Source organism: Achroia grisella, unplaced genomic scaffold, assembly GCF_030625045.1.
Source record: "Achroia grisella isolate CSIRO2021 unplaced genomic scaffold, CSIRO_AGI_Agris_v1 utg779, whole genome shotgun sequence".
NCBI lineage: Eukaryota > Metazoa > Arthropoda > Insecta > Lepidoptera > Pyralidae > Achroia > Achroia grisella.
The window spans coordinates 3,900,504-3,907,662 of NW_026713019.1; positions in this window are offsets into that span (position 1 = coordinate 3,900,504).

Consider the following 7,159-nt stretch of genomic DNA (forward strand, 5'->3'; position numbering starts at 1 on the left):
CGCAGGTACAGACAGGGATCAACCATATGTACTCCCAGTCTAAAAATCGCTCAATATAATTTTATATCAATTGTTACAGTAATTTTTATAATTCAATTCAATATTAAATAGGGGTTACCTGCAGTTTCAGTTCACGTCTTCGTGTTGATGAAAAGATGAGAGAGTAAAAGTCAAAAGTTATAGTTAAATATTGTAACTATAAAGCGTTTTACCAATTAACAGTAGCCGTCCAAAAAAGTAATAAACAATACTTTTAATTGTACAAATAAATATTTAATTGAAACTTTTGCCTTTTTTAATTACAAATATTGTTAATATTATTTCTATGTGCGTGGGCTCCTTAGCCTATACGTACCTCTAGGCAATTGACTATTCTGCGAAATGGTTAATCTGGCTCTGTATATAGATATTCAAAAGTAATATAAATGCATCCATGATATTAACCAGTAGCTACCAATTTTCTTTTTCTTTATAGAAATTTATTAATACAATAAAATTTATTTTTTTCCTTTAAAGATTAACATATACCATAAGGTATTTAACATTGTAGATACCATCTCAATTCCGAAAACCGAGTACATAAGGGTGAATATACACATGTCATCTTAGACATTCAAAAATACTAAGTGATGCCCGAAATACAGAACGTACTCGATATTAATCTTTTAAATTGAAATTTTTGAAGCGGTTTGATGCACAAAAATAGTTTTATACTTAACTGGCTGAAGTTCCATTCTAATCGCTCAACATCGTTTGCGTCACATTTTCCCATTATTACGTACAATATTTTCCATTGCAGTTCCGGTCCTATTGGTACTAGCGTGACGTTATGTAGGATATAGCCTTATCTGTAAATAGGCTATCCAACACTAAAATAATTCGTTCAAATTCGCAAACTTTACCTTTGGTTTAAACGGTCGGTGAGTTGTTAATGAGAAAAAGTTTTTTAAATTATAAACACAATTATAAGTTTTAGTGGACAATAAAAACAAAACTATTTACCTAGTTTACGTTGAAGGTTCATCAAATTTTGTCCAACCTTATTTCTGTAATTAAGATATAGTTTCGGGTCTCAAATAAATAATTTTCTTTAGTCTCACTGAAATTCGCAACAAGACCGTCCGCTGTCCAATCGTTTTATCAACTTCACAAAGTAGAATGGTCTTTTTCTGAATCAGTTGCAGCAATATTGTAAGACATCTAATAATTACTTATACCTACCTACTTAGGGTTTAAATTATATAAAAAAAAAATATTTTTGTTCTACAACATACCGCGTAACATATAGTTGTGATTCGACATTGGCGATAATAAAGAATATACATGAATTATTCAATCACTTTGTTTACGGCGGCGAATCGTCAGTACTTAGGAACCCATTTAGCAAATGCATTGTAGGGCAACCAATATTGAAATTTAGGCCTACAGTATATTATAAGAAGGATTTAAAGATTCAAGTGTATCAGGATCGCTTTTTAAAGCGTTGTGTAACTGTAATAATGATAATAATTTCCTTTTAATAAAAATAAACGTACCCACATAGTTTCTAAAATGAATAGTTTCGAAAACCTACTGGGCTTTTAGTTCTAGTCATAAAATTTGACCAATACCTTACCTACCGTACCTTGGTACTAAGATTGAAAAGATCTTTAAAGTGTCCTCAAAGGTCAATATCTAATAAATAAACATTACTCAAATGAAAGCTAGAAATCGCGAAAAATATAATAATAGCATCGAAGGGACTATAATTTATGATTTTCTTCCTAATAAATAATCTAATATAGTCATGTATGTATGAAAAAATCGACAATATCTATGGGAATATCTGGCAATATCTTTGCTGTCGTAAAGACACGTAACATAGGTACACACAAAAATATGAAATAGGATTAAAACCTTTAAATTTACAAATACAGTGAAATTTATAACTTAATTGTGCTTTTATTCCTTATTGCACAATAAAAAGTATACAAAAGGCGAGTTTAATGCCATATGGCATTCTCTACCAGCTATCCTTTAGATAGAAATAGTAAGTCATGGCGAAAAACTGTGATTATAATATATGTACTATGTTATATAAATAACTAAACAATATTTATGTACACATCAAATTAAGTCATATAAATTAAGTTTTCTCTAGATTTATTTATTCTTAAATTATAATTATTTTATTCTGTATATGATACTGGTTACCTATTTACCCTACTATTAATTATAAATATTCACATCATTTCGCAACCGAGTTAACTTAAAGTGTGATAAAAACAATTAAAAATGAGACTACAGAAAAAATATTTAAATCATATGCATATAAAATTATTATTATATGCATGCATGCATACAAAATGACATATAGAGATATATAGCTTAATATAATTTGACAAATAACTTAGAAAGTTGACAGATAGAATAGGTTACCTACGATTAATTAAGTATTTTGTATTCACATTCGTGAAACTAATGAATTAATAAAAATATGTTTATAAACATTTTTCTTTCATAACGTCCTTTGCCACAATAGAGAGCAAAATGGGCACTAAATATAAATTGTTCCATAGGGAAATTCATTCTTGACAAAATTATTTATTTCACCTTACTTTAAATTACAGAGACTCGTCTTTTCAACCGACGTCAAGGAGGTCATTCTCAGTTCAACAATTAATGTGTTTTTATTCATTTTCATAATATTTTTTTTCTGTATTTTATTGTAATCTATTTATATATTTTATACTTTTTTATTTTTATATTGTTCATTACAATGGTGCCGACTCTTTAGTTAAATAAAATTTTATATTATAACACAAGAAGGAAATATAAATAATATATGGATCTACCTAGTAAAGCACGATATTTTTGAAGACATGTAATAATATACTCACTATAGTTAGTTACACACATACAGTTCACTCAATATTATTAATATACACTAAGATTTAAACTGAAACATAAAAAAATATATTTATACCTAAATATGATTGGTTATACATTATACATTTGATTTTTGTAATTTTAACATATACTGCAAGTACTAATATTACTTATGTGTAAATTGAAAATTAATATGAAAAGATAGCGCTTTTGGAGACTTGTTAAATCAGCAATCTAAACACAATAATGTGTTTAAGTAATAGCTTTTGTTTTGCCCCGCCTAAGTTTCCAAGTTTTGGCAAACTATACATAGAAACTTTTCTAAATAGAAGACTTCAAGTTGAATGTAATATATGTTCTATATATTTACATAATTATTTGTCCACTATGCATGAATATACAAGTTGAATAGAGTTTTGCAAATTTACTAGATGAGGCTTGTAGTAATTGACGATTCAAGGTTTATGTAGATTATTTATTTATATCCAATAATATCTTCAGATTCGTACAAAACAAGGGCAATATGTAACCCACATTACTATATAATGGTAACACCCTAAAATTGCCAATTTAAGTATGCAGTGCCATATTCATCACAGTAATACCACAGAACAGAGACATTTGTGACTATAATGCATAAATTTTTACCAATATGTATTACTATTATTTTTAATATCTGATATGAATCTACATATACACAACTCACAATAATATAAGGTTAATTTTTTAAATCCTTTAGGCCTGAATAATAACCTCAGCGCTAATAGCCCTAATAGAAATACTGTGTTCTTTAAAATGGCCCTGTTTCCTCTGTTAGAACGACTTAATACAAGTAGTATAGTTATATACGAAAAATACAGCAATAAGAATATAGAGTGGACATTTTGATACCATAAAATGTGTCGTAATAGAATTTTATATTACGCCTTGAGGGCCTTGTGGTATAGTGATAATAACCCATAATTTTCGGAATGAATAGACTAATATAATTGACCCAATCGAATCCCGTGAAGACATACCTGATAACATGACACCTTTTCTTTATAATGCCTTCGAATGTAAGGACACGAGTATCGCAGCACATAATGGATGGTTAGCGATGTTGGTTCCAATTTTGTATTCTGTTTGCTTACCCACAGACTTGTGAGTTTTTGATGTGAAAGGGAATATTCGATTAAATGCCTCATATCGCACGAGGTCTATCTCTTGATAGTACGTAGTTAATTACTCTTATGTTAATTGTAAAACTACTAATGTCTTCGATTAATACAAGCTCTTAGAAAATATTATGTTATTTTTATTATCTTTATCTTTTTTTATTAAATAAACCACGTATATAAAAACAACTTTCATACGTGGTACGTATGAAAGTTGTTTTATTCAATTGATATCAAATGTTTTTACATATTTACGTTTCATTCCGGATAGTTATATAAATAAAAAAGGCCATGCACTGAAATAAAAGCGCGTTGCATGTTTTTAAAATATTACTTCTATTTCAAACCTGATAATATATTTAAAAAACTGTTATTACAGTCAGTCTTATTTTAGAAACAAAACTGCGTTTCTTTTGATTAAAATGTTCAATGTTTGTTTTCTTTCAGCTGTTTTATTGACAGTCACAGCACCCTACTTATACATTTGCAAGTTCATACATGAAAATAGAAGTACGAAACAAGTAAATTAGTACAATGGCCCCGTACCTGATATCTATCTGACCTAATAGATAGTGTAATGTTACCGACGTAACCGTGACACTTTCAGTAGTAATAATATATATGTATGATATATATTTTCATTATTATATGACATATGTATGTACCCATTCAATATTATTTTATTATTTTAATTATTTCTAAGAACATTTATTATTTAAATGATATCTACTTCTATACTTATATTTTTTGTTACATAATACGAAACTTACCTATTGTTTTTGTGACTGTAATGTAACTAAGGATTACTGTTCTATAATGATAATTATTATAATTTTTAAAAAGGAATTAATATACATATTTAGTCCAATAAGTACCTACTGAAAATTTTTATAGATACTACAATACTTAGTAGGAAAGATAACTAATTCTTGGTATTCAAGGAATCTGCTATTAAGAAACTAAGCTACTAAGAATAAACATACATAAGCCCATATCCTACAAAAGCTTAATTATGTGTTAGGAATGTTGATATCTTTCGGATAAATGTGCCCAATTATTATTAGTGAGTTCCTTATATTTCTTTCAATGATATGCTGTTCGTAGGTGTTATGTGTTCTACTTTTCCCGAAACCATTTTAATAACGCTATGACAGAGTAGTCCATGAATATGGACAAAGGTTAAAGGAAGAATTAAATACGTCAGGGGAAAGGCCACTCTCCATTCTTGGAACCCAGTTCGCAGGTAATTCCGTAATAATAACTTTCATGGTTAGGCGGATTTAAATAAAATGTATTAAATTTTTTTATATAACTGGAGTAATAAGCTGACAGTCTACCGTACCGATAGTAAATTGTAACCGATACCTAGTTTAGCTATAATAGACATTTTTTACATTTTATCTGTGTTAAAGTAGGAGTATGTGGTGGATCTATCCTTTTTCTTGATCAATAATTATTCATCGACTCGAAGGTACTTAAAGTTATACGAGACTTATAATGCGACGACGACGACTTTTTCGCTTACTTTGACTTCTAAAGGTAAAGTTGTTATAAAATGAATGGCTTGCATATAAAGATGAGATTACTCATATTTTACCCAAATTCATGTGGACATCGCCAACATCGCCAACGGCATCAAGGCGCCGCGCCGCGCCGCTGTCACTACCATATATAAAATAACTTTACAATGCGTTGCACTTACTAACAATTCTTAATGTAACATGTGTGTATAATATCTTTACCAAAATTATTTGTGTTAATATAAAGAAGTAAGCGGACATAACATATAACAGACATACACAGGCAACAACTTTGTTTTATACGACTTACATTAATTTATACGTGTATTATTTCATCCGTTTTCCTAAAAAAATATACAACGTTCTCGTACACAAAGGTACCTTAATTGTGCTTTAGCTAAAAGAGAAAATAATTAATAGATGCCCATTTGCTTTTTAAATATCCTGTATAAATACCTTTTCCCTTTGATATTATTAAATGCCAAGATAAGGACCTCTTTATTGTTACCTACATATTGAAATATGTAATTAATTAATCCTTGGATATATTATCTAAAATATTACAATTCAGATTCAGTGAATACGTAGGTACCTGCTATTATTGGCATAGTTGTTGGAGTCCAGCTACCAGCTACCAGTTAAAACCCACGATTACTATGACCAGCAGGTCATAGTAATCGTGGGTTCGTGTCAAGCCGACAAAAAAGCATTATGTGATAAAATTTTAAATTGACAAAATTAATTAATTAACTTAAATTTCACTCGATTGTAGTTGAAAACGTTACTAAGGTCAGTCGTATTAATTATAAACGAAAAATTAACTTAATATCTTAAAGTTTAATTATGAATGAGTCTCTTCTCTAAAACCGTTATTTTAATAGATACTTGGCAGAAGTGATTTGTACGAGATTAATAAAAACTCTTACATACAATTGCACTAAGTGGTAAATAAAAATATTATATAGATAATATCGGTAACAACTATATATTTATACTTACTTATGTGTAAAAATCAATTTTCTTCATTATTAATAGGTCGTCACCAAAATAGGCCTTTAACACAATGATCACAAAAACATTATTTTAACAATGAAAAAAGTTCATTTTCTCGTTAAGAAGTCTCATCTGGAATACTAAATAGGTTCCGGGATAAATATCGAGTGCATGAGAGAAATAATAATTCATCGTAATTTTCTCTGAAGCTAGTAATGTGGTTAGACTTGTTTACGCGATGTTAGCAAATATTCGACGGCAGGAGCAGGCGTGCTGCACGTTAGCCGGCTTCATTGTAACTGCTAGTCGGCAACTCGACAGTTAGTTACCTAGAGTTTCGCCACAAAATATATAAATGTGCTTTTCTACTTTTCATTTCTGTTTTTGGGCGTTTATTCACGTATAATCCATAGATTCAAAGTAATCTAATACAAATTCTAATCCAAAAACAGTTTATGAAATATCTACGCATATTAAATTATTATTTACGCTCTCAATTACACTTATATTGACAAGGAATTATAAATACTTTGTATATTGTAAAATTTTATTTGTCCTTAAGATTTTTTACATGATGTAAAAAAGAATTTCATATCTATTTATTAAACCTTTCATCAAACT